The following is a 26,582-nucleotide window of genomic DNA, read 5'->3' as shown; positions in this document are numbered from 1 at the left end:
AATAAGGGTGGAATGCACAGAGATGAGCTCTGTTCCCAACCACTGCTGGTTTAGTAGCTACCATCACTACTTAGTGCTTAGTGAATGGTTGCCCATCCCATCACATTTACTACCTTCCACATGTGCTGTTTTTATTATCATTAGCTTTGCTTTAAACAATCTTTTCCAACCTTTCCTGTCTCTTCATTTTTGCTGTCCTCAGTCCAGAATGAAGTAACAAGCCTGTAACCAAGCATTTTCCATGCCTTACCATAGAAGTTCATTGGGTTATTCCACAACTACTTCCTTTACCTCATCCCTGACAGCCTGATTCTGCCATGAGGCCTGTGCACAGACCCCCCGAACTTACTGAGGCTCTAACTAGAACATGAAAGCTCTGGGTGACCTCCAGACTGATCTCAGTAAACCTTTCTGTCCAACATGGCTTTAAAAAGACTTGGTCTAATAGCCCAGGGTAGGATTAAGGTTTATGGAAATAAGAGCAATAATTGCTACAATTTGAACAGATTTTTTGTCCTGGGGTTGTTATTTTTACACAGTGGATGAGGATTTTCATTTAAATATGCTCTATAATGTTATAGTCTGGACACAGGAGCAATATACACATATGGATCTTGCCATACAGCAGTAAACCCTAACCCCCAGGATGGTTATTTAGGAAGGAAAAAGTGCACACTTATTGTAACTCCCCATTTCAGCACAGCTTTTGGGAACCAGCACAAACTGAGGTGCCCACAGCACAAAGACATCACCTGGCTCCATGTTTCATTTCCCAGAAACCAGAGTAAATGGCATGGTAATAGAAGGGGTGGGTTAGCCACTGACCACTGGCATTCTGTAGTTAGATTTATGCTGTGTCTGCACAGGGCCTGGATCTCTCCTGCTCTGCCTCTCTCCTGCATGTGGTTATGAAAAGAGCAAGAGAAGGAGAAAGGAAATTAACGCAACAGAGAACTTGAAATAAAAGTGTTTTACATCATCTCATATAAAACAACCCATAAATCCCTGCCCTCCTGCTCCACCCCTCACATGGTTTTCATTTTGCTGGCAGGCTGAATAACAGAAAAGTGGAGGGTACAAAGCACATATTCTTGGTGGGAGAGGCACCCCCCCTTCCCTATACACTTCCTACTCACACCTTGTCCCTGTGCCTACAGCACAGCATACTCCTCTGGTGAGTAATTGAAACACGGAGGAATTCAGCATCTGTCTGCCATGTGCATTGCTCCAATTCCTTTCATTCGAGGATCCCTGCCCCACTGTGAGCATCTTCAGCCACCTTTGCCCAGTGCAGGGGAAATAACAGAACTGTTGGGACTTCTCAGCCACCAGCATAAACCCCCAGGTAATAGGAACAGCAGAACACCAGCAAGGCCCCCAGGCAAACCCATCTGTCACTCCAGCAATGGCATAGAAGGTCACAACAGGAACCCAGGAGGGCTGAGGCAGTGTCTTTCCCATTCCACCCTTGCACCCAGAGAACCTGCAGATCTTCAGAGCCATTCATGCTCCTTCAGCAGCCACTAAGGTTTTCTGAAGACAGCAACAGAGAATTTAGTTCTGTCCTAAAATTCCCTGGCTCATTTAAGTAGCTTTTCTGAACAGGATGTCTCTAATGCCTGAATATAATCTAAACATCCAAAGTGCTGTATAAATGTATTAGTTACTTTCAGTAGAGTTGGATAAACAGAAATGCTAACGCTTCAATTCCAGCATTAGGTTTGCCATTGGAAATAAACTGCAGCTCAAGAATTTGTTAGATCCACCTTCTCCATAGGGTTAGAGGTCCTCTGGAGCTCTCAGGAGTTGCCACGCTGTCTGTCATTGCTTTCCTTGCTAAGAAGAGAAATCACAGATGGCAACTAACCTACAACATCAAGCTAGGTCTCATTTCTCTCTTCCCACCTCCACCCCAAGCACTCCTCACCAGAAAGAATGACCTGGTGTAGTTCCAGGAGCTGAGCAAAGACAGGGGAGTGAAAACGCCAGCCTGACTTGCACAGAAACATAGGCACCTTTTTGTTTTACAAGCTCTGGTAGGGCAAGCTCCAGGAGATGCCAAGAACATTTTGTTCAGAAGCAGGGACCTGGAGCAGGTTTATTCTCAGGGTCCTGTCCCTCTCAGGGTAGGGATATACCGGCTGACAGCCGTTTTCTCCACCCAGCTGGTGAGATACGCTGTCAGTCCTGGGCTGTGTCAGACTTCAGTTCCAGCCCTTCTGGGAAGAGAGTTGGGGTTTGTTCCCATGACAGTCTGGCTTGTAGCTAACCTGGTAGTGACTGTGTGTATAGGAGAGACACCCAGACAAATACAGTTCAGAGCAAGGTTGCATGCAGGCGGAGGGAATGTACTTTAACAGTTCACTGTACAATGGCTTTTTCATTTCCACTGCTCCCAGTGCTGCTGGGCCACATTCTGGCTTTGGCACTGGTCTCCAAACCAAACCATCTATCCACTACACTGTGTAAGCTGCCATCCTAACACCCAGCTTTTGCTGGCCTAGCAAGTTACAACCTGCTGGTGCTTCCCCTCAAAGACACTTACCCATTTGCTAACTTTAGACCTTGCCATAAATGGATCCAGCGCATGGATCTGCTGACAAAATGGGGAGTTCTCCAGGCTTCTTTTGGAATTCACTCACCTCCAAAAGTGGCCCTTCAGCTCATGCTTTGTTTTCCAACATGCTGCCCACAGCAGTCCATAAGGGAAATGTTGGCTGGACCCTAAATGCCAGCTATGATACCCTTTTATCTGATCCTGAGGATTCCACTGCAGTTCTAATCCCATTGTCAAGGCCTAGATGGTTCACAATCTAAGGGGATAAGGCAGGTAAAAGAAGGATAATTATTCCTATTTTATGCATGTATAGAGATGCCTACAGGAGTTGGCAAGTGGCTGAGTGCAGGGTGGCATCAGTGTGTGACCTTATGGTATGGTGGCTATGGTGAGAAACATACCATTGCTAATGTGTGACTCCAAGGCAAATGGCATTATTTGTTGTAGTTCACATTTCTTTGTCATTTCTGACTGAATAAAGAAAAGCAAAGGATGAGAATGAGTTAAGAGGGAAGGGGAAGCAGCATAAGAAGACCTTAAAAAAAATACATTAGTCACTGCATGCAAGGCAAACAGCAGCCTGTTGATATATCCCACCCAAAGGGGACTGAGAAAGTGACCTCATGCTGCTTGTCAATTATAATCCCATCCCTCCCATGACGACCTAATGCTACAGCTCCATCTGTCTGGAAGCAAGTCCCCACTGCACCCGGGCCAGCTTTACTACAGAGACAGAACAGCACTAGGAACTTTTAATGACTGTGTGTTATACACCCTACCCTCGTCAAAGCTTTTTCCAGTAAATGTAGGAGCAGCACACAAACAGTAAGTCCTGTGCTGTAACATGTACGTGATGCAGACTGGTCATGTGCTTAGGTACAAGTTTATGTCATGCTATACACACTGTACAAAACCCCTTAATTTGTCATGATACTGCGTTTGTGCCTAAAGACCTTGTCATGGACCTGGATCCTCAGCATGCGAGGTGCTGTGTGACCAAGATAACAGGAGGATCTCTGCCTCAGTTTTGTTCTTGCTTGTGCAAAGTGCCCCTAGGTAACACAATGCAGACAGGCAGAGCAAACTGCAGCCGCCATCCAGCAGCAGCTGATGCAGCCCGTGCATTTGGTGAACCGTGCAAGAACTGATCCCACTTCTGGGCATGGAGGGCAGAGCTGCAGGAAGCCTTGGTCCCTTTTATCCAGAAGTACAGGCACAGAAGATAAGGAAGAGAGGCTGCCCCTTTCTCCACAGACTCCTGCTCTTTTCTTCCTCTCTTCCATTTCTGAGGCATCTAAAAACCCAGGGACAGCTTCCTGCTTCCCATTCAAGCCAGGCTTTAGTCACAGCAAAGCAAGATGCAAGCCATGGCTGAGCCGTGCTCATAGCACCCAGGCTATTTCCATGCAGAACGAAGTCACACTCGGTTCCCAGCCACCATAATGGACCAACACCAGCAGAGCTGCAACCTGCCCTAGAGCTTTCTCTTTCTTTTGCTGTTAGTTTCAATGCTGAACCCATAAATTAACCTATCATTGACTAAAGTCTAGCAAAGCTCTTGTGTGCAAGGGACGCAGATTGCTGCTCAGAGTCTGTAAGGATGTGCCAAGAAGCTGTACTGCCTCAAGGATCTTTGGGAAAACAGTCTGTGTGTAAATCTTTCCCCTTGGATGCATTTCATAGAGCCATCCAAAGGCTCAAGAAAGCCACAGACAACACAGGCAGTAGCAGGTGGCTGGATACGATGATGCAGGAGCCCACCTGAAAGGACCAGGACACCGCAGTGCCTCTGCCTTGGGTACAGCTTGTCAAGAGCTCTGAGCACAGGCTGAGCTTCAGCCAATTTGGCTGCACAAGTAGCTTTTCACTGTGGATTTTATGGGGCTCCCTGGGAGCAGGGGCAGGGGCAGCCCCCCCTCTGCCCCTGATGCTAAGTTATTTTACACTTATTATCTGAAGTCAGTGTTTAGCCGTTGCCCAGGTAACAGCTCAAACATGCCTCACCTCGTGGCCTCCCTGCAGCTCCGCATGGCTGCTGGAGAGCTGGGAAGCAGACTTTGTGCCAGGCGCTGAGGAAATGAGCTCTGCAGCCTCCCCAGGACATCCCAGCATATTGGAGAGCCAATCCAAAACATCCCCAGCCAGATTCCTGGGCAGGCACCTCACCGAGCATACAGTGCCTGCCACAAAATCCACACCATCTCCCCCACCCCTCACACCCTTTGCCTTCTCCAGACACGTGCAGAGCCATGAGGCAAATGCAGCCCAGCTCACACCACTCCCGTTGGTACCTCTTCTCTACCTCTCCCGACATCTCCTCCAGCAAGTGTGTGTCCTCTGATACACACTTAAAGCCAAACACATAAGCCTGCAGTACATATTGTGTCCTGCTGAGCCACAGCCTGGGCTGAGATACAGGAACTCAACACACACAGAGCCTTTCAGTCCATGGAAGGGGTTAAGGAGCTGGAATGAGCCTGTGGCAGGCACTCAGCAATCCTGTGCTGCTAACACAGGCACCTCACTCACTGAAGTCACAAGGAGTATATAATGCACATAAAGGAGATAGTATCAAGCCTGGTGTCCCTGCTACAGCCTGTGTATCAAATGTGCTCATCTCCCAGGTGAAAACACAGTGCTGAGGCTCAACCTGCTAACAGGAAACAAAACAAACACATCTGCATGTTGCATAGTACAGCAAGATCGAAATGAGGTGCTGCCAAAGGAGCAAATGGTGCCTTGCATGTACTTCTGCCCTAACACACAAGGAAACAAAGAGCAAATCAGGTTACAAGTACTGATGTGCAAGAGTGCAAGAGGCAAGTGCTGTGCCTCTGGTGCCACAGGTCATTGCTGGAGCAGGGGTCAGGAGATAAATCAAACAGGCAAACCAGAGCCATTTAACACTTCAGTTCCCCTGTGCCCATAAACCTGCAGAGGGCTATTTTGTTTTTCTTACCTCTGGGGCATCAGTTGCACTCCAGCTCACACTTCAGTGGTGTCTGCAAACAGACATGCATCCTGCCCAAGTATGTTGTTACAGTTCTGTTAGGTGCTTGCTGGGTGCTTTCAGCACCCCATAAACCTTTACTTTTCTTCTCCTATTCCTCCTTTCCTAACCCCAAGTCAATAAGTGAGGGATCAGTCCCTGAGCAACTCAGAACATAATCTTTGGCACCCTTCAGACTCACTGAGAGGTTACAGGAGAGCCACACCAGATCAGGATTTGCCATCTTGCCACAGTGAGACCTGCATCATTAAGTGTGGTGGCACTTCTGCAACAGGTCATGTCTGATATGGGCCAGATCTCACATCGTACTGGCATCAAAAGGACCATCAGGTATTCCGGAGACAAGTACACAGGTGACACCTTTTGTACTGAATGGGTGGAAATCTTCCCCAGCAGAAATAATCACTGCTTGGATGCTTGTTCCCAGTCAGGCACTGGCAAAGCACTCCTTGGGAATTCTTCAATAGTTTTAAATACCGTGAGATGCCAGTGGGGTTCCAACGTATGTCTGCTTGAACAGTTACTCAATTCCTTTTACTGTCCCCCTGCTGGGAGCCTTGATACTAGGAAATGTTTAACTCCATGAATGGCAGAAGTTTTCACATTACTGAAGATCTGAGTGATTTTTGCCAGGACAACTGCAATTTAGTTGGAGATTATTTCTTTGCTTTTTAAGACTAACTCCAGAGTGGTCATAGAAGCAGTGTGGGGAGCAAGGTACCAGTATCCCCTATAGTTTTCCATGAAAGAGATTTCTCATGTATGTCTTCATCCTCTGTTCTCCCTTGAGAGCAAGAGAAGCGTCAAGATGAGACCTCTGTAATCCTTGCAGCTCAACCCAAAAAGAGATGGAGTTGGCAGCAAACAAAACTGATGGGGACAGAAAAAAATCAAGTCCTGAATGACCTTCCCTAGCATCATGGCAGAGACAGAATCTGCCCCTATTTCCTTTTGTTGATGGCCAAATGTTCATCCCCCATGGCTAAAGCAACTCCATCACCTTAGCCAGTGTCAGCAGCTGCTGTGCTGGGTGCCCCAAAGGGGAGAGTGATGCTCCCATTAGCCAGTCCCCAGCCACCGAGCACCCACTGGGTGGGACCCATGTCCTACCCAGAGTTCTGCATCCTGACCCCACTATTCCCAAGCCTGCCCTTTCACTGTGCCTGGCTCCCTGTGCCTCGTGCCACGGGACATTCATACTTCAGCTAAGTCATCACTGACCCATTTTACTTCCTTTCTTTTTTTCATTCATCTTTGCCTTCTTGGGCTTGCTTAAAGCATCTGGTCCCACTTGGGGCTGGTTTGGATCCATGCGAGAGGCCAATGGGATGTGATGTAGCATAAAAAGAAGTGCTCCCAGAATGGCTGCACACTTGCTCTACCTTTCTAAAGTCTGTGGAAGCTTAACTGCACCCTATAAATCATCAGGGACCTCTCAGGGACTGACTGTCAGCTCTAGGCTCCCTGCTGCTGGGAGCCCTGTCTGCCTACATGCCACAGCCACATGGAGACGTTCCACATTCACAGTCAAGCCACAAAAAGTCTGTCCTGTTCCTTCAAGGAATGCTGTGTCCTTTGTGAATTAGAGAGGAGCAATGATGTATAGCAGTGAACCAGCTATGGAGTCAAGCAGGCTTCAGCATGCTGCTTCCTAAGGTTATGGTCCAGAAAGATTTCAGTTTTGGCACAAAATATTTGTACAGCCAGTGCTCTGATGTGAGATGTGATCCTCTGTTCTGTCATTAATCCATCACATAACAGCCCCACAATGTGCCAAAGGTGCTCTTAGCCTCAAACAAAACCCAGAAGTGGGAAGGAGTTCATGTAGCCTCCCTGACATAGATACACATTGCCCTTAAGTGGTTCACTGTCCTTAGTCAAAATATGTATTATCACTCAAATGTTGCATGAGGAAAACACATCAGCTTTGCCTGTGACTCTGCATTTACCAGCAGAGGTTCCTGATGCAGCTGTATCAGCACAGCTTGAACAGACAACTAATGCTTGTTTGTTCTTCCTTTCCAACTCAGTCTTGCAGCAATTCATCCCTTCCCCAGTACCTCAGTCTGTGTCGCCAGCCCAAACCCAGCCTCAGCTTGGATCTACCCAGAAGTGAAGGTGAGTCTGTGATGTTTTGGGCCTCTTGCACTCAATGGTGCATTGAAGCACATCAGGAAAGGATAAGGTGAGGTATTTCCTTTGGGCTGGGTGCCCAGTAGCTTTGGAGCAGGGGAGGAAGAGAGTTTCCAAGGCCCCTTCAGAAAGCAGGGCTAGTGCTACTCTGGCATGGCAGGAGGAGAAGTCTCTTGCCAAGTCGTCTCTGGACCCATGATCAAACACATTGGGGCACCCCCTTTGTGCTAATAGATGAAACTGCTCCTCTCATGAACTTGGGTACCCAGTGCCAAGTTTAGATACAGTCTAGACTCAGTAGCATATTTATAGCCTTGGCACATGACGTGGCAGGCAGTGGGGTATAAACAACATTCAAACACCATGAGGCGCAAAGCTATTTATACATCCAAGTGCTGAATGTAGGGTACCACAGCCCCAGGGGCAGGAGCCACAGCTTCCTGGGGATGGGAAGAAGCTGCCCTATCAGTGGGAGTGGGGGTTCTGAGAATGGGACATGACAGGAGTTAAGATCACTATCTAATCTTCTGCAAGACACTAAACTGACCACACTTCTTCAGGAATAAATGTTGTTTTACCTGTTGCCACAAGAGCTGAAAAGAGTGAGGAGCTGACTCAGCCATTGCCCGAGATGCAAGCAAATGTCCATTCACTCACAACAGCAAAAATGTCCATATTCAGCAGCTAGTATTCATGATGAAACTCTCCTGCCAGTTTGACACTGTCCAGTGAACTGAGTGGCAGCAACTCTCTCACAAGTCTAAGAACTATCTAATTCATGGCAGTAACAGGAGTCAGCATCTGTGCTGCATCTTGAACACAAGAGCACATGAGTACTGTGAGCCTGCAGGCTGCTCAGGCTGGGAGGGAGTAAGGCATTACATACATGTATGTAATATATATAGTATAACAATATACAATCTCAGCAGCTCCTTGCAATTCAGTTTCTCACAACATAGATGCAGTCCACTGTCAAGCAAGGTTTGGGCAACATTGTCCTGAGCTGACAATATCAGCTAAAGATCTAGTTGAGGAAATAGAGGAGTATCCTGGGTTCAGCTGGGCTCTGATTTGTTCCAGAATCTTAGCCAGGTTGTGGATAAAATTGATCTAGCAGAGGATTAATATTTATGGACCTCTTTGAGCTCTTGAGCTGAAAGAGGACGGAAGCACCATGTGTTTTTATTTGCCCAGGAGGCAGAGCTTTCAGTCAGTTCTCTGCTTCCTTGTGCAAACTGCACCCTTAGAGTAGGCTCACAAGATGGTTTTGATTCTGTCTTGCTGTCAATACAGGAATCAGGGGTTTTCAACTGCTTTAGCTGCACTACACAGTGTTCTGGTATGTTATTATAGTGCGGCTAAGTCATGTCTGGTGGCTATTAATGTCCCAAGCCTCTTAGAAGATGGACACCCCGTGAGACAGGTTGGCTGAGACAGCCAGGCAAAGTGACAACATCAGTCAATGATGACAGGGTGAAGGAAGTCTCCTTGTCAAATCTACCTTCAGGCCTGCAGGGAAAGGAGTGTCACATCAAGAGCTGGACATGACTGCTCTTCCCTCTTCTTTCTTCATCGTGCTACAGAGGGTTTTAGGTTACTGACTCTAGGTGGGGAGAACCGGTTCTGCAGGTGATAGAGGGGGAGGAGAAGGGGAAGAGTAAGGCTGGACTTGTGTGACAGTGAATACCCACCTGTGTCCTTTCTGTGACTTACATGTCATGAAACACCTCAACCTTCCACCGGAAAGAAACTTTTACAGACATAATTGGCTTTAATGATAGCTTGCACCAACACACTTTCTCCTGAGAATCCCACGCACCGGGCAAACATCTGTCCTACAGACCTCTGCCCTGAGCACAGAGCTGTCACTCTCACTCAGAGATGGATTATCCAAGCAGAAAGCATACTAACCAAATGTTAGCTCATTACAGAGGTCAGAGAACGTTCAAAGAGTCGAATCCTTCAGTGCTTTCACTAGGAAGATATCCCTTCTCCCTAGCAGGTTTTTGAGGAGGCTCTTCTAATCTGTGAGATTAGCCTTACTCTGCCATGAGCATTAGCCCCAAATCTGCGCTGTGCCACACTTAAACTGTGGGGCAAACATCTCCCACTTAGAGGTATAGTTTTGTGTGTCAACTTTGCAAGGGATTGCATGGATGCCAGGGAGCTCTGCTTTCAAGTACCTGATGCCTTCTCTGTAGAGTGAAGGGGGGTGTCAGCGGAGACTGGTTCCTGCAACATCTAGTCTTTGGAGGGAGAAGGGCAGACAATACAGTCCAGAGACCTGCAGATCTCAGGATCTTTCTGGTGGAAGGCCTCATTTATCAGTCATGAGTGCCATGAATGACAGAATGGTCTCTGCCCTTTCATGCCCATCTGACCCATGAGAAATTACATCAACCCATGCACTTGGACTGGACTTAGACAGAGAAAGAAGTGGGCAGTGCAGTGACCAAATGCCCATCTCCGTGGGCCAAATACCTCCTCTGGCAGCCATAAATACAGCTGTGAGGGAGAAGTGTTCGTGTGAGAGTGCTGAATCATCTCATCCCAGAACAAGCCTTTGAGAGGTCACCCAGTTCATTCTCCTGCACAAAGTGGGTAACAACTACATCAGCATCCTTCCTGGCAGCTTGTGCACTGCATCCTCCCAGCTGCAAAGAGCCAAAGATTCTCCCTTCTGTTGAAAAAGTGCTTGCACCCTTCTCAGGCTACTGCTGAGCACATGGGTCAAACATCTGAGTGCCCCACATTGCTCCACAAGCTACAACCCGTCTGCATTTTGACACATGATGGTGAGAAAGTGCTGTCCCCCTTATCCAAGATTTCCAGCATGGCATTAACCAAAGTATTGAGACTTTCTGGATATGAAAAATAAGAAAGAGGAAAGTGTGAGAGAGGGGGAGAAATTATCAATAAAGATCAACCTGACTCATGCCTCATCCTCTTCCTCCCCCTTTTTTACCCTTCTCAAGCAGCTGTAGGGCATTACTTGGTTTGTACTGGGCTGAGAGGATGCTGCCAGGTCAGCAGGATATGTTGTCCATTTAGATTATTTAGTCTAGAGCCTCTCAAAGGAAATATCCATTTGCACATGAAAAATCTCTAGAATTCCATTTGCTCTCTCCAGGCTCTGGGTATCTCTGCAATCTCCAAAATGCAATTGCTGCTTCCTCCATCCTCTGCTGGCTCTGGACTTCAGCTGCTCTGAGCTCACAGTGAGTTTTTGCCTGCACCAGACACGTTAAATAGTAGGTGGAAAGTTTTTCCTTATCCCAAACACATTTCTTCCCAGATAATTTGCTGCAAACTGGTTGAAAAGGGAAATTGTCAAGCTTCTTTGGAAACTTCACTGCTCTGCTAAGGGATCTTCACCCATATAGGTGTAAGTAGCTAACAGGAAAGTAGTACTTATATGGAGTTTTCAGGTCTGTGACTACATTCCACTTGTTTCACAGCCAGGGACTTCCAGGACATTGTACTAATTACATTGACCTCATGGTTAGAGGAGAAACTCAGGTATAAGATGTAGCTCAGGAACAAGGAGGAACATTGTGTTTATGGTATGTAAAACTGCTATGCAGTGCAGCACAACTTTAGCAGCAGGAAAAGATAACTAGGGAATGCTTAGGATCGGGAAGGATGGAAGTGATACAAAGAAACTAGATCCAACACACTTTCTGTTGTTAAAGATTCCTAAGAAATCCATATATGCATGCAAGACAGCACTAATTCTGCTTTAAAGAGCTCCCTTTTGTCTCCTACCATTTTTCTAGGAATTTTACATCTAAGCTTTGTACAGTTCTCATTTTCAGCTAGTAAAATACACTATAAGGCAAGAACGCCCTTCTGCACTATGGGCAATCTATTTAGCCAGCTCTTGTGAACTTCAAAACACATATGGTCATGACATAAGAGGTCAGCAGTGTCCCAGCAAGACACTTGCTGACAACCTTTCACCTCATGTGCTCCCAGCCTAATTAGGGAGGGCTTCCCAAAAGGGGCAGTGTCTTGGCTCTGTGTGCTTTGGTGAAGAGCTGTGACAGCTTGTATTTAATTCCTTTGATCTACACAGTGTGTGGGTAGCACAAGGGTCCTTTCTCTCATTCTGAACACATGTATACTGCTGGAGCATGGCCTCACTCAGAGAACAATGGGGTTCTTGGCAACTCACTTATTCCTGTTGCAAAAACACCACCTCTGACTTGATTCCTCCCCCTGCCTGGTGCAGAGACACCGACCGTGGCCTCGTGATAAAGGAATCGTTGCAGGGGTGTTATAAATAGCTATCAGACAGGGGTCACTAATTCTGCCTTACTCACAGCAAACATGTCAGCCAAAGTTCTTTTATCAGGAAGCTGCGTTTCCTACCCTTGTCTGTCTCACTCTTCCCTCCCTTCCTAGAGGTGTCAGCACCGTTATTAACTCCTATCTCTGTGAGCTTTTTCCCTCTTCTGTTCCTGTTCCCTTTCATTTCTGCAGTGTGGCAGGGACGGAGACATACAGACATTCACTTTAATGGTGACACTGTTCATGGGGATCCTCTTCTGTTCTGCCACCATGGTTTGGAAAGTGCATTCTGACAAAGAATAGGGAGATGCCAAACCAATGCTGCCCTTATGATGATAATTAGTGTCATTTAAGCCCTGTGCTCAGTAAAGAAGCTATAGTCAGGTCATACTAGTGAGTCAGTGTAGAGAGAAGTGAATAAGGGATGGAAAGTTTCAACACTGAGGTACTCGGGACAAACTCCCCAAGCCTGTGGAAAAAAACGTAGCAGAGGACTCAGTGAATCCACTGAGGAAAGGGCAGTGCTGCATATGTTGAGTAGTCCCTGGTCACAGCCTATGGGAACCTCAGCTAGGAAGCCAAACTGGAGATCAGGCCATTTACAGGGATCAAAGGCTGGAAGGGTAACAATGCTGGTCCCAAAGACACAGCTGAGATTACAGAGAAATTAACATTACACAGTTCTGTTTTCTAGAGATCATGGTGCATGTAAAAGGGAGTACAAGGTTCTGTTTTCCTCTGAGGTATCTATACCAGCTGTTCTCAGAAGTTAGTGAGCAGAAGACTCAATTACACAAGTTCCTAATATAGCAAGTTATATGATCATAGGCTATTTTTTTAAGTTTTGACTCACCCATGTGTACACTTCTCATGGTAAAGGTCTTTACTCTGTGGAAACTCTTCCTACCAGAGCTCGAACTGATTCAAGGGAACATTTATTTTGGGAGACTGTCCTTTAGAAAGAAAAAAAAAACCCATCAAACTCCAGCTCTCTTCACGTTTATTCATGTCTTGAGCAAACTGCTTCCTGTGCAGACAGAGCAGCATAAAAACTGGGTAACACCCAAACGCAGCAGCACTGTGTCTCTGTGAAGAGAGCTCTGGGCTGCAATTCAAGAGGCTGTGGCTTGATTCCTAGCTACACTGGCCTTTTGACTGCCATTCAATGAGTCAATTCATTGATCCGTGCCTCAGTTTCCCTACTATGGTAACAGCAACGATACAGACATCCTTGGGGGTCTGCTCCTGAACACTCCTCGGTAACTGTTAAACTTCTTATACCAGGCTAGCCTAATTCAGCCTCAGCATGATCCCTGTTCCTAATGTGTTTACTAGGTTGCATTCTTTCTACAGGATCCTGTACTTCAAAAAGCATACTAATAAGTAAACAAACCACAGCTCCATCAGCCAGGAAGAAGAAGCAAAATAGTGCAGACGAAGACTCGCTTGGCTAGTTGACATGGTGACATCCTGCCCAGGCAGAGTCCTAACTGCCCAAGAAGCATCTTGTGAACAGAGCTGGTTTTGTGTCCTTAGGGAAGGGTGTGTTCAATTTGAGGAGCACAAGAAGATGGAAACTGCAGACATTAACTCCTTTGGCTGGGGAGAGAAAGGCTATGTAAAAATGACCCTAACAAGGTCACATCAGGAGTAAGCCCTCCCTTTCTCAATGACAACCTCATGAAGGCCCAGCAGAGGTTGGGCTGCCCCCAGCATGTCTCCTCTGTGTGGTTTCAAGTCCTGTCTGCCTCCTGGTCATATTGAGCAGAAATGAAAGCCAACAGAGAGAGGGAAAAGGGAAAAAAGAGAACAACCTAAACCCAAATCTTTTTAAAGGAAGTCAAAGGCCAGATGCTCCTGGTTTCCTGTCCACCACTGCCACAGTAGCTGTAGCCTGTGGCTGTGGTTAGTCTGTCTAGAGCTCACATGTGAGAGACTGAAACTGTGTTTACTGGAAACTGCCCCAGCTCTGTGGCTTATGAGATGCAGCAATACCTGACAGTGGCCTTGCAAAACCCTCCTCTCAAATGGGAGGGTTTGTTTCTGTTGGGCTCATGTTGCTCATATTCCTCCATCAAAATAAAAGGTACATAAGCATGACTTCATTAAAAAAAAAGTGCACTTTGGACTAGTTTTAAAAGGAATGTGGGAGAAAATGGTTAATGGCTTTCTGCATGAAGTAAAGAAGTTGCTGTATTGCATCTGAGGCTTTGATATTGTAACTCTTTCTGTGATAAGGTCATTCTATGCTTTATGCAAGAACGAAGACTGACCCTGAAATCAAAATAGACATTTTTCAGCAAGTACTGACAGAGTATCTGTTCTAATTACAGTTAATTCAATCAACCATTTTCTGCTTGTGAATTACAAGAAACTCTTCCTTGACAGAAACGGGTGTTTGAATGGAGTCCGTTAAAAGCTACTATTCAAGTATGGCAAGAAGAAGAATCAAATCCAGTCTGATTTTGATAAGTAGCATAGGAGGCATAAATGGAGCAGTAGAAAAGTCATGCTTTTTAAGCATCATATACTGCTCTTCCTAATTCTACTAAGGGAGCATAGGCCAAATTAGACCAACAAAGTGTGTTTATGTGTAGGATCTGCACAACCCTTTTGTTTTTGCTATACAATTTCTAAGTCTAAGTTCAGTTTGGACATGGCAGATGATGAGCCTGTTACAAGGTGATAAAGTACCCGCTGGAATCAGGATAAAATATTTCTAACTGGCAAGCAAAGTGAGAACACTGATTACAGGATTGTTTTAATTACTACATGGATGCTCAGTGGGTTTAGAGGATCCATCTGGGTCTTGCAGTAGGGAGTAAAACGAGAGAGTAGCAGGCCGGATACCTGCACTTCTGGTCTGAGCACTCCCTCTCTGGTTAGCTTAGAGCATAGGGAATATTTACATGCTAGACTTGCAGGATGCCATGAAATGAGAAGAAAGCAGTGCACATCTCTATCTGCATTTGTACTGATCAACCAGCATATCCCACCCTGACAGTAAGTTACGGGAAGCCCTCCTGCACAATCCAGCAAATGCCTGGAATGGCACCAGTGCTATTTGCTGGTACCCACTGTGGGTGCCAGCACTGTGTGATAGCTGTGGATGTTAGGTGTCTGCCAGCTCTGCCATCTGGCCAGCACAGCAGTCTTTGCTAGAGAACACTAGCACAGAATGGTGGTAATAGCAAGCTTCATGTTGCTCCCTTTGGATCTTTACTCTGAGGAACTGAGAGGATTTGAAGACATTATACAGCAGAAAGAAAGGTGCTTTTTGGGCTCTCCCTTTGTGGGTGGCCAGTGGCTTTTACACAGAAGTGATATTCCCCTCTCCCCCCAAATGAAGTATTTCTGATGCGAATGAAACTGAAATAAATCCCTGCACACTGGACAGCATTCTCTTTTCTGTCTTGTTTCACTGTACACAAGCATTCTCACTCGCTTTTGTGAATGCAGGTGAATGAAAGAAATACGTTTCAGTGAAAGAGAATACAAGTGCACATGTTTTGCTGTAGCACAGAGCAATGAGGAGGTATTTCTTTAAACAGCTGGGAAGCTTTCTGTTGGCACAATGTCCTGTGCTAGGGAGCACTCCAGGAATTAGCAGGATGGACAGAGACAGGCATTAAATGTTAGGGGATATTTAGTAAACACCATTGTATGAAATCACGTTTCTTCACATTGCTTCTCTGTAACTGGCTGCATATGAACCAAACAAAAAGAAATACAAATTGTCTTTACTCCAGAAAAGAAACTGTAAGCAGGCAGAGCATGGAAAGCAAAGCAGAGCAGCTGCCTGGCATATTTTGGCCACTACTGAATAGGTGGTGTCTAAGGTGGGCCAGCACATATACACATTGCTAACAACTGCTCCCAGGTCTCCTGAGATCCGAGCACAGCCAGTAATCCAGAACAGCTTGGAGAGGCTGGACAAGTCTGCAGGAAAGTGGAACTTGAAGCAACACAAACAATTTACCTAAAACATTTACAAGGCCTTGATAAACCAGATTAGTTCTTCCCCTGCATGTAGAAAACTGTGTTTTTTTTCCTGCTTGATCTATACAGAGGGCAGCAGTTTTCTGCTTGAGATACACAGCAGTAACAGTGAAAATACATGCAATGCCTGAGGGTAAAGAGCACTGTAGCAGTATTTGTGCAGATTAGGGCCTCAGGGACCTCAAGGCCATTCCTTCCCTTCCTCACACAGGGCACTCTCTCTGTGTCTTTTCTCTAATTGTGGTGTAATCCTGATTAGTCACAGCCTGTTCTTGCTGCTGCACAAAGCCATGTGGGCAGCACCGCTCGCGCAAGCCTGTCTGCCGCAGGTCTCTGAAGCGCAGCCAGAGCAGGAGGACTGAACCGCTGCACTGTCTGGCCCTCTCTCTGTCAGGAAGCTGCACTGTTCACAGCACAGACAGAAGCCTCCGAGGTGGCTGCAGGAGGATGTCATCCTCTCCACATGTGGTGGAAAAGGAGGGGGGCAGAAGAGGGGGGCAGAGCAGGGGACCTGCGTGGGGAGGAAGAGTGTAAAGAGAGATAAAGAGGCAAGAAAGAGCAAAACCAAAGGGAGAGAGCAGCAAGCAAAGTGAATCCAGCCGTTAGTATAAATCACTTCAAAAACATTGAGATGATCCAGTCTGAGGGGACTGGATCAATTCCATCTGTGGTATCAATACATTGATGTCAGCAGACAGACATACCATGCAGTTGGATTTGATCATTTCAATGGGGCAAACTTTGTTCCCTTCAGAAACAGGAAGCCTTAGAATGTCTTGTCTAGAAGATCCGATTCATAGTTCCTAGAATAATTCACAGCACAAACCCTGGATTATCTCCAGAAAAGCACTGTCCCAGGAAGGGAGGAAGGAAGAAATGGGTGGTGGATGCCTGTTCACTATGAATTCAGTCGGATGGACATCTAGATAGACATCTCGCTCTGAACCCAGAGCTAGATGACTTCCTATACATGAAACACTTGTGCTCCTCTGACATTTCTAGGGTCCCCTCTGCTCTTAAAAGCGTCCCTTCTGCATCAATGTAGAACACCAGCTGCCAAGACAACACACCTCCACTGAGATTCCTGCACATTCAGCTTGCTTCCAGCAGCACTCACATATCCTCTTGCTGCGGACTTATGATGTATCTTCTGCCAGTTTGTCTGTGTGACCTTAAGAAGGTGACTTGCTAATTAAACACAACATTTTCAGACTATGAACTCTACTTAACCAGCATGAACTATTCTGCTTTCAAGTGGTTTTGGCTGCAATTCTCAATAATTAGGGGGATTTTCCATGCTTGCTCTTCTCTTTTTAAAGGAAAGCTGATTTTTCTGTCTCTGATGCTTAGCTTGGGTGGCATTTGGCCATTAGCTATGTGCAGGAATCATGTGTACATCCAGTGATCTAAACCTGGCAGAAAGGAGCAAGGAGCAAACACAGGGGTTTGAACTCTGCTGATTCTCCCCATCATTCAGCTGGTGATTTATTCATACCAGGAAGGAGCCAGTTACACTTCTGTAATCACCAGGAAGGAACCGACAGCTTTATACCAGTGTGAATGAGAGCAGCATTCCATTCAAAATCTCCCTGAGATTTTGTGCCTTGGGTCACAGTCCTCTAACATGTTGAATCATGCATCCTTATGGTCACAAGCAAAGCAGGCAAATTCTTTGGGGTCTGTGCCTTTTGCAAACTTCCTGCTCTGGCTGACTTGTGACCTGATTTGTCTCACACATAGAAAACTGGCTGCACAGGGAAAACAATTAATCACAGACCTTTCCTCTGGAAGCAGCAAATAAATCCTGGCCAACTCCATGCCACTGGGAAGCAAAGGAGCCACTGGATGCAAGTAGCATTGTCACTTTTCTCTGCCATCTGTCTGGGGTAGAGTTGACATCCTAATATTGAGGACATGTACAGATAATGTTTTGCCTGGCCCGAAATCAGTTGGGGAGCCACAGACAGGCCTCCTCACCTTCATGTCCTTTGTATCCAGGACTAAAATGGGCATCTCTGAACCACGTGTATTTATGTAGACGTTGATATGATGCAGTTTGGCCTCAAGTTTACCAATGATGAAACATAGCTGTCATTACAATCAGCCATCACCACAATCAGTCAAGTCCTCCCCACCCTTGCCTCGATGCGCACGTTGTGAATAACATCCCCACTATGACTAAAAGCTTGGTGCTAACCTTGGCAGAATAGAAACAAGCACTCAGAAGATTCAGATAACAACTGGTGCAAATCCCAGCCTGGGCTGGATAAGACTGAGCTGAGCCAGATGTTTTCATCTCAGATCAGACTTTCTTTCCATGAGCCGCCTGTTTCCACTTACAGCAAGACAGGGACAATGCAAAGTTTCCCTCTCTGAAGGGCAGGAAGGCACAAAGCTTATTTGTGTTTTCTTCCTGCTCCATAAAGAATGCCACAGAGATCTCTAGCCAGCATCTTTCTTTGACAGTGGTAAGCAACAGATGTTTAAGGAAATAATGCAAGGTAGACTACAAGCGTGCTGTGAGCCTTCTTCTGGTTTACTCCCTTGCATCCATCAATGCCAGGTTTCAGGCTTGTGACAGAAGCCTTTTCACTATTCTGATTCTTCACAAACGTGCCAGGTGGAAGAAAAGGAATCAGATTTCCATGGATTTGTTTTCCAGCTTTACTATGGGCTCCCTGTGGGACCTTTTGCATCTCAGTTTCCCCAGATATATAAATGGAGGTGGTAATTCTTCCTCTACCCTTTATTATGTGCAAGAGGTCTTAGGATAGAAGGTACAATATGCACAAAGCACTGAGAACATAGATTCCTATTATGGGCTTCAGTGATGCTGAGCAACTCTAAGTCTCTGTAGCTTCACGGCATGCAATGTGCGCAGCACCTTTGAAAATCAAATCAGAAGTATGTTACACCACTGACTGCATCTGACAGGAGACAGGGAGCCAGAAGACTTAACAGCCAAGTGATGGGTGTGTATTAGCCTAAAGGTCAAATTGATTCTCAATCTGTAACAAACAGCAAGCAAGCAATCCTCTGTATTTACAAAGACCAGCCATGTATTACAGGTAGTTCTTAGGAACTGAACTCAGAAGGCAACTTTTCCCAGTAAAGACTACCACAATAAGCATCTCTGCCCTTGACCAGATGCCATTTCAATAGAACTTGCAGGAACTTAATGGCTTAGGAACCTTTTCCTCTCCATTAGACTCATTTGCAATAGGCCAATAATTGTACGTGCAGACAGTCAAAGGGCCTAAATCCAGGCTAAAACAAGTCAAGTGGTAAAAGCTGTGAAAATTACCCTCTCTGTAATCAAACCAATTCATCAGTTCTGGGTCACACATTGTCTTTTGAGGGACACTCACCTTTCCTATCTGATGCTATCAGCAATTCATTCATAACCATGACTTGTGCCCTGTTTCTGCATCACTAACTGTCTGGAGCCAGTGCCATATCTCAGCACTGCACCTTTAAGCACAAATCACTCTCTGGTCCATGCCTCAGGCTTTCTGCTTCCTTCTGCTGTGACTCATGATCTCAATCTTATGCAGAACTGTGAGTGGCAGCTCATAGAATAGCCCAAAAGCATTCCATGGAGAGGAGATTGCACTGCAGTTGCATTTGCTTTGCTGGGATTTTTTTCCTCTATGTTTTACAGAACAATGAAGAAGCTGGGAGTTATTGGTGGTGTGAAGCTCTGTGAACTGAGAGGAATAGCAGGGAAGATTCTTACTCAAAAGTCCTCAAAATCTTTCAGTATGTGGTTTGGATTATGACCCAAAGGCCTCCAAAGCCCATGCAAACACTCACTGTTCTTTCAGTTTTCTTTGGATTGAACTTCAGGTGAGCTGAAAAGATTGTGCAGGTGGTTATTTCCAAAGCCAGGGGAACAATTCAAATACTGTCCTTACACAGAATGGCTCTACCAGAAGTGGTGCTAAATGCAGGACTATGCCAATATTTAATTCTGCTGCATGAGCCTAACAAGCAGAAAATAAGAGAAAAAAAGGCAGTATAAGGAAAGTGATGTGAAATATGAAGGTAGCAGAGGGCTGTTATGATGCTCTGATGTAGATCTAAAGTTGTCTCTCTCTGGCAGGAGCAGTTACAAGTTCTTTTCCAACAAAAAAGAGAATCATGTAGTTCAATGAATAGCTTTTCCCTGGACTGATTGGGAACATAGAAAAGGTGACAGGATGTTATTTCTGTTATCACACTTGCAAAGCCACCAGACTGACTGGCAGGAAGAACTGCGGTCGGAGTGTAAAAGGGGGGAAGGCAAGAACAGAATCAACCTGAACAAGTTAAAATACCAAGAAGGGAAGTCAATCCAGGTCAGGGAGGAATTGAGACACTGTATGTGCCCAAGCAAATCTTCTGGCTTCCCCACACCTCAGTTTCCCCAGCTGTGAAATAGAGATGACAACCCTTCCCTCCTACACAGGGGCATTGTGAGGCTGAACTCATTAGTGTTTGCCAAGCTGCTTAGAAATCCTCTGACGGAAGTTGCTGCACAGCATGAGCACAAAGTTGTTGTTCTGGGAGTTGGTTTGGGTTGGTTTTTCTCCTTTTTTTGAAACACTAAAGAGATGAGCAACTGAAAGAGTAACCAGCATAGTTCACAGCCTCTTTAGAAATGCCTGGTGTAATCCTAGCCAGCAAGGGAAAAGGGTTTGCAAGGGAGATGAGAAGCATGCTGATGCCAAATCCAGTCAGAGAACTCTGGCACGAGGAAGATGAAAGCCTCCATCCTCTCTGACACTTGCCTGGTGAGGAAGAAAAAGACAAAACAAAAGAAGAAAGGGGAAAAAAAAAGAAAAAAGGGAAAAGAGAGAAGGAATAAAAAGAAGATGGGACAGAGGGGGAAAATGAGAAAGAAAGAGGGAGGGAACAGCAATCCAACGTGGTTGGAATAACTCTGCTCACTGTAGCCTGTCCAACAACAGCCCTGGCGGATCATAAAACAGCCTCTCACATCCATGTGGTTTTTGCTGCTAGGAGACAAGGTACAAAACACACAACCTCATGCCGGGCTCCATAAAACCTTATATTCCCCCTCAGACCCAGAGATCATCTGAAGAATTTGCATCACCTAATTAGAAGCAAGCCAAGTTTTAAAAGTAAACTAGAAAAAAAAACTTTCCCTTCTTTGTCCCCTTTTTGTGATTTCAGCGACCATGAAATGTAAAAAGTACCTTCCTGACCTCTTCCCAGAAGGGTTTCCACGCAGAAGCTTTGCTGGCAGGTGTTTACCAAGCCCATTTGAAGGCTAGTCACTTCCTTTTAGTGGTGCCCAGGGCCAGGTGTACCCCATTCTCCTGCTTCCATGGTGAGTGTTGCTAGCAGATAGCTCCTGAGAAGCACAAGGAGACCTCAGCTGCTGTTGGCATTTGGAGGGTTGGTTTTCTGCACACAGAATGAGAAGCCAGTTTCTGCTGTTACAGACAGTGATGAGTTTTCTCCTTTACTTTCATCCTTTTGATTTTCCTCTTTTACTTTCATTCTTTTTACATCTTTATATTCTTTTATTTTAGCTCTAAATCAGGATAAAGCATTCCTTGGCACAGGTGTTTAGCATTGTCGCTTCACCTTCACTATTTACTGAAGGAACTTTACTATAATGTATTTCCTTTGTGTGTGAATGCACAATATTTGATACTACATGCAGCTTTACCTACACATGCTCCCACTAACCCTGTCTAGAGCCTCCCATGACTGCAGGCCATGGCAGCAAGTGACTGGCTGAGATAACCACGGTTTGGCCAACACACACTGAAGAGTGGAGCCTGGCTCATGGCTGCCCTCTGCTCTCCCGTGCCGCACCTGATGGCTGGCCAGTGCCACGGGGAGCCACTCCAAGCAGTGTCCTGTCAGCTGCGAAGAGTGAGAGCAGGGAGGAGCGCCTGGGAGGAGGCTGATGGATGATGATTCATGTGGCCTGCATCCAGGCATTACAACCAGCAGGGACCACGGGCACGGCTTGCCTGTCCTCACAGCACGCAGGGCTTCTCAGCCATCCTCTTCAAGGAGCCTTCCTCTGGGAAGAGCTACCAGGCTGCATTTACTGCTCCTCTCTGAGGAGAGGCTTGGCACTGTTTGGCACTGTAGCACACACTGGTTTAGGTCTTGTATCCCCGTTGCTGTGGAAGCAGGGGAAGCACGGGAATTCCCTCACCTCGCTGCTGCATCACCTCACGCTGCCCTGACAAGATGGCGCCTGGTGGGCTTGTGCATGGACCTGGCCCCAGCTCTCCTCAGCACCCAGAGGCAAGGTGCAGGCTACGGCACAGGACTGCGGCCCTGGAAAGCTGTGGTGGGGAGAGGCAGTTATCCAGCAGGGATATATCCTCCTTCAGACAGGCAATCCATGTGCATGAAGGGCAAGTGCAGGGATTTCATTGAGTCATAGAATAGTCAGGGTTGGAAAGAACCTTAAGATCATCCAGTTCCAACCCCCTGCCATGGGCAGGGACACCTCACACTAAACCATGGCACCCAAGGCTCTGTCCAGCCTGGCCTTGAGCACTGCCAGGGATGGAGCATTCACAACCTCCCTGGGCAACCCATTCTAGTGCCTCAGCACCCTCACAGGAAAGAATTTCCTCCTTATATCCAATCTAAACTTCCCCTGTTTAAGTTTGAACCCATTACCCCTTGTCCTGTCACTGCAGTCCCTAATGAAGAGTCCCTCCCCAGCATCCCTATAGGCCCCTTCAGATACTGGAGGCTGCTCACCTGCATGCATCACCTCAGGCTGACAAGATGGTGCCTGCCGCTCCTCAGTGCCCACAGGGAAGGACAGCATGGTGCAGACTACAGCACAGGCCTGCAGCCCTGGAAAGCTCTCCTGGGGAAAGGCGGCTATCCAGCAGGGAAATATCCCTCTCCTTCAGAAAGGCAATCCATGTGAACACGCGGGGAGCACAGGGGTTTGCCCACCTCCCTGCGTTACCTCAGGCTGGCTGACAAGATGGCGCCCGGCTCTCCTCAGCCTCCAGCCGCAAGGACAGCAGGGCAGAGCTACAGCACAGGCCTGCAGCAGCGGGAAGCTGTGCTGGGGAGATGTCCTGGTTTCAGCTGGGTTTTCCAAGGGCTGCCCAGCTGGGAAACAGCCCTTTCCTTCAGAGGGGCAGGCCATGAGGGCGGACAGGTCATGGAAAACATGGGGAGGTGTGTGCCACATTAACAACTGCAGGACTCTCTGGGATTCACAGCCTAGAGCAGCTTCCCCACATGTCCCATCCCAGGATCTAAATAATATCTAAATAAGCCTAATATCTAAAGAAGCAACTCTAACAGCCCTTGTCAGCATGTTGCTGTCATGGCCAGGCACACGCCATCCGTTCATCCAAGCTGTGGAGATCTATGTGATCCTGGGCACAGTCCCTTTGACCCATCTGCAGGGTGGAACAACATCCCACTGACACAGCAGTGCCGGTGGGACTGAGGAAACAAAGTGCTATTACCAGCACTAATCCAGTATAACGTAGGAGCAGCACAGTGAGACCTGTATGGTACCAGCACAATGTGTGGAAATCTCTCAGCAGCGACCAGCCAGCAGTTGTTTGCTCTGCGGGGCCTCGAATGGCACATGAACATGGTGTGGGCAGAGACAGACCTGTGGTGGATGTCACACGAAGGAACACAATATCAGGACCCATCTCAGAACTTGCCAGTGTGAAGAGCAGAGCCCGAGGCTTGTCCTTGGCTTGCTTTCCCCATCTACCCACACTTCACTGCTTTGGCTGGGATCTCAGCAGAGGGGCTCTGAGTAGGGGACATGCAGTAAGTGTGGGTTCAGATTGTATTTTGATTACAGAGGCTGTGAGCAATGTTCATTCCTAGTGGGTGTCTCATGGCTATGGCTTCCGGAGAAAGCAGCCAGTAGAACAGCAACAGATCCCTGACAGGGAGGGCCGTATCCGCTGCAGCCTGTACGCTCAAGAGGATGCAGCTGTATCCTCCCCACCAGGCTTGCACTTGTATTTTCCTTCTTCGGAACTCAAGCAATAACCAGCCTTCTACGTGTGCCTGTGCTGCCCAAAGTGCTTGGCGGGTGGGTGAAAGGGAATTGAACATGTTCTCCCTCACATAGCCCCTGTATCTGACAAAAGAGGAGGCAGCTGGCTGAGGAATTACTATTATCTACCCTCTGTAACCACAGTACACCCTCAGAGTCTTTCCACAGCAAGGACAGCCTTAGAGGCACTGATGTCAAGAGGACCTTATGGACACTGTATGCGTCACTGTGACAAGTGAGAGGAAAAAGTCAGCTCAGGGAGGGAGAGCAGAAACAAAACAAGGACCCCAAGGATCACACGCTCAGAGGATGAGAGGCGAAAGAGGTCAGTTCCTGACAAGCAACTCAAAACAAAGCCATTGTTCTGTGTGAGACTGTATCAGCCCTCGTTTGCCAGGTGTTACCTGGAAAACCCATCTGCCCATTCCCCCTTCCTTCACCATTCCTCTGCCGTGGCTGCTAGCAAACTGGGGAAATTTGGGAGAACTGTAATGGCACCAGCTTCCTGGCTGCTCTCGCCTCACCTTCCTAGAGGAGAATCAGCAGATCTGTCCTGGTGCCTGGAGGAGGAAGCATACCCTGGACTGATCTGAAGAACTCTGTGGAAGCACCAGGCAGCTCCACGGCAAGGCTGTCTTTTGGGCAGAAGTGCCACAGCCCATGCTAGGACACTTACATTTCATTGTGTCTGTGGTTTTGCTCGGCCTATATAGACTCGTTCTGTGTATTCACCAGCCAGACACTGCCCTGTAGTAACACATACCATGTTTAGAAACCATACCAGCCCATAGACATGCTGCTGTCTTTCGGACTGCCTGCTGTCACCTTCTGGAAAGGCTAAAAGGGGCAGTTTATAAAAGAAAGAAGCACCAAGGCCTTCTAGGCCTTTTTGTGTTGGAAAACAAGTCCAAATACCTCCCCCTGCCCCAACTCCAGTGAAAAAAGTCCCTTCTGGGTCATCTCACATCCATTCCAGGGCTTATCTGTAAGACATTTTTGTTCAGTCCTGGATTTTTCATCCTAAAGAAGACCATAGCCTAGCAAAGTTCTGTTAACACACAGTTCTGTCATGTCCATCACTGCACTTGCATCACAGCACCACTTCCCTGAGTGGTGCCAGAGCAGGCTCCACAGGTACACATGGAGTACATAAGCCTTTTGCATAGGATGGTTAAAACCTCCTTGAAATCATAGTGCCAAAGAAAGGGCCCTGCAGAGGCCAGTGGTGTGTTTAAAATGAAAACATTATGCTCCCCAAGATGCTGTCATGGGGAAGCAGGACAGAGGAGAAGGGAACTTCTTGTCATGGTTGATTTATGGCTCCTTTGGCTCATGGCCAGCTTGGAATACCCCAAGCCTTTGGAGAACCTATGGAAATGAAATGCTGAGGAAGTTGCACATCCTCTCAGAGAGTCAGCTAAAAACAAAAGGCAGGTTTTATAAACATGGACGCTGTTAGAAGACGCTCTTTCTGCTTCTGGTTTTGGCATTGTGCCTCGTGCTGCTGGCCAGAAAGGGTGCTTGGGAGCAGGAATTTGGGGATTTCTTACAAATGGCAGTATTGGAAAAATGTTGAAATGTTGAAATTTCCCACAAAATGAGAGTTCTGAATTTAGTTTCAGTCAGGAACCATCAAACTGTCTCATTCTGCTTCTTTTGAAATAATATCCACGTCCAATACGAGTGTATGAGTCTGATTCTCCCAGTATTTAAAAGGCAACATGAAAACTGAAAACTTTCTTTGTTCTGTACATAACTGCCTCTTTATGTGTCAAGAGAACAGCACTGGTAGGTTTTTTTAAGCTTTTTAAGCTTTATGATTGTCTTTCTTTCTGCAATAAGCTCCCTTCAGGGAGAACTGATGGTAACTGGTGGTAACAGTAAAGTTAACTCAAGTGTTCTTTACAGAGGTCACCTACGTGAGTGTTTAAATTAGAGCAGGTGCTAAAACCCCAGCTTGGCATGTTCCTGAGCTGAGGCCAAAGGCAGGCAAACACTGAGATCACTGAATCAAGCCTTGCCACTGACATCAATAGGATTTAGCATAAGCCCATTCCTAATTACAATTGTCATTCAAATGGTAAGGCAAGTCCTTGTTTTTCCAATACCTAGGCTCTGTTGTATGCCCTTCATCCCTTGGTGATGTGAATGGGCTGGGCTTTAAGTGTTGCTCATCTGGTTTTTATCAAGTACAACTACTCTTTCAGATCGGAAGAGAATGTGTTCTATGCACAAGTATTTGTCTCCTTCGGAGCACGGCAATTTCCACGCGGATGCCACTCTGGCTCCCTGCCCTGCCTTCCCGAGGCAAGCAATAAATAAATTCCATTCCTTCTACACGGTTTAGCAAAGGCCATGTGACTCATCACTGGGTGTAAGGACAATGATAAATGTTCCCTTTAAAATGGTTTCAGCTTGACTATTCCTTCTTTAAGAGGTCTTTTGGGAAGATCTAATCAGGTCCCTGGAAAGAAATGCTGCCTGGGGTTGTGGCAGGCTGGATAATGCTTTCTGCTGTGAAAAACTGAAAACATTTTTCTCCAGGTAATGAAAAATACTGTCCTGCTCCC

General features: G+C 46.7%; 1 long non-coding RNA gene across 1 annotated transcript; it reads right to left on the bottom strand.

The window, feature by feature from the left end:
- On the bottom strand, window positions 1-21,655 carry LOC134156325 (uncharacterized). The gene is made up of 3 exons (XR_009961885.1): window positions 21,188-21,655; window positions 2,959-3,024; window positions 1-1,836 (listed from the first exon to the last, which is right to left on the bottom strand). It is a non-coding gene; the product is annotated as an uncharacterized LOC134156325 (long non-coding RNA).
- Between the last annotated feature and the right edge of the window lie 4,927 nt (window positions 21,656-26,582).

The sequence above is a fragment of the Pezoporus occidentalis genome, unplaced genomic scaffold (assembly GCF_034315485.1).
Source record: "Pezoporus occidentalis ecotype Australia unplaced genomic scaffold, CSIRO_AGI_Poc_V1 ctg119, whole genome shotgun sequence".
Taxonomy (NCBI): domain Eukaryota; kingdom Metazoa; phylum Chordata; class Aves; order Psittaciformes; family Psittacidae; genus Pezoporus; species Pezoporus occidentalis.
Note: the sequence above shows the minus strand (reverse complement) of the source record. Positions and strands in the feature narration are given on the sequence as shown.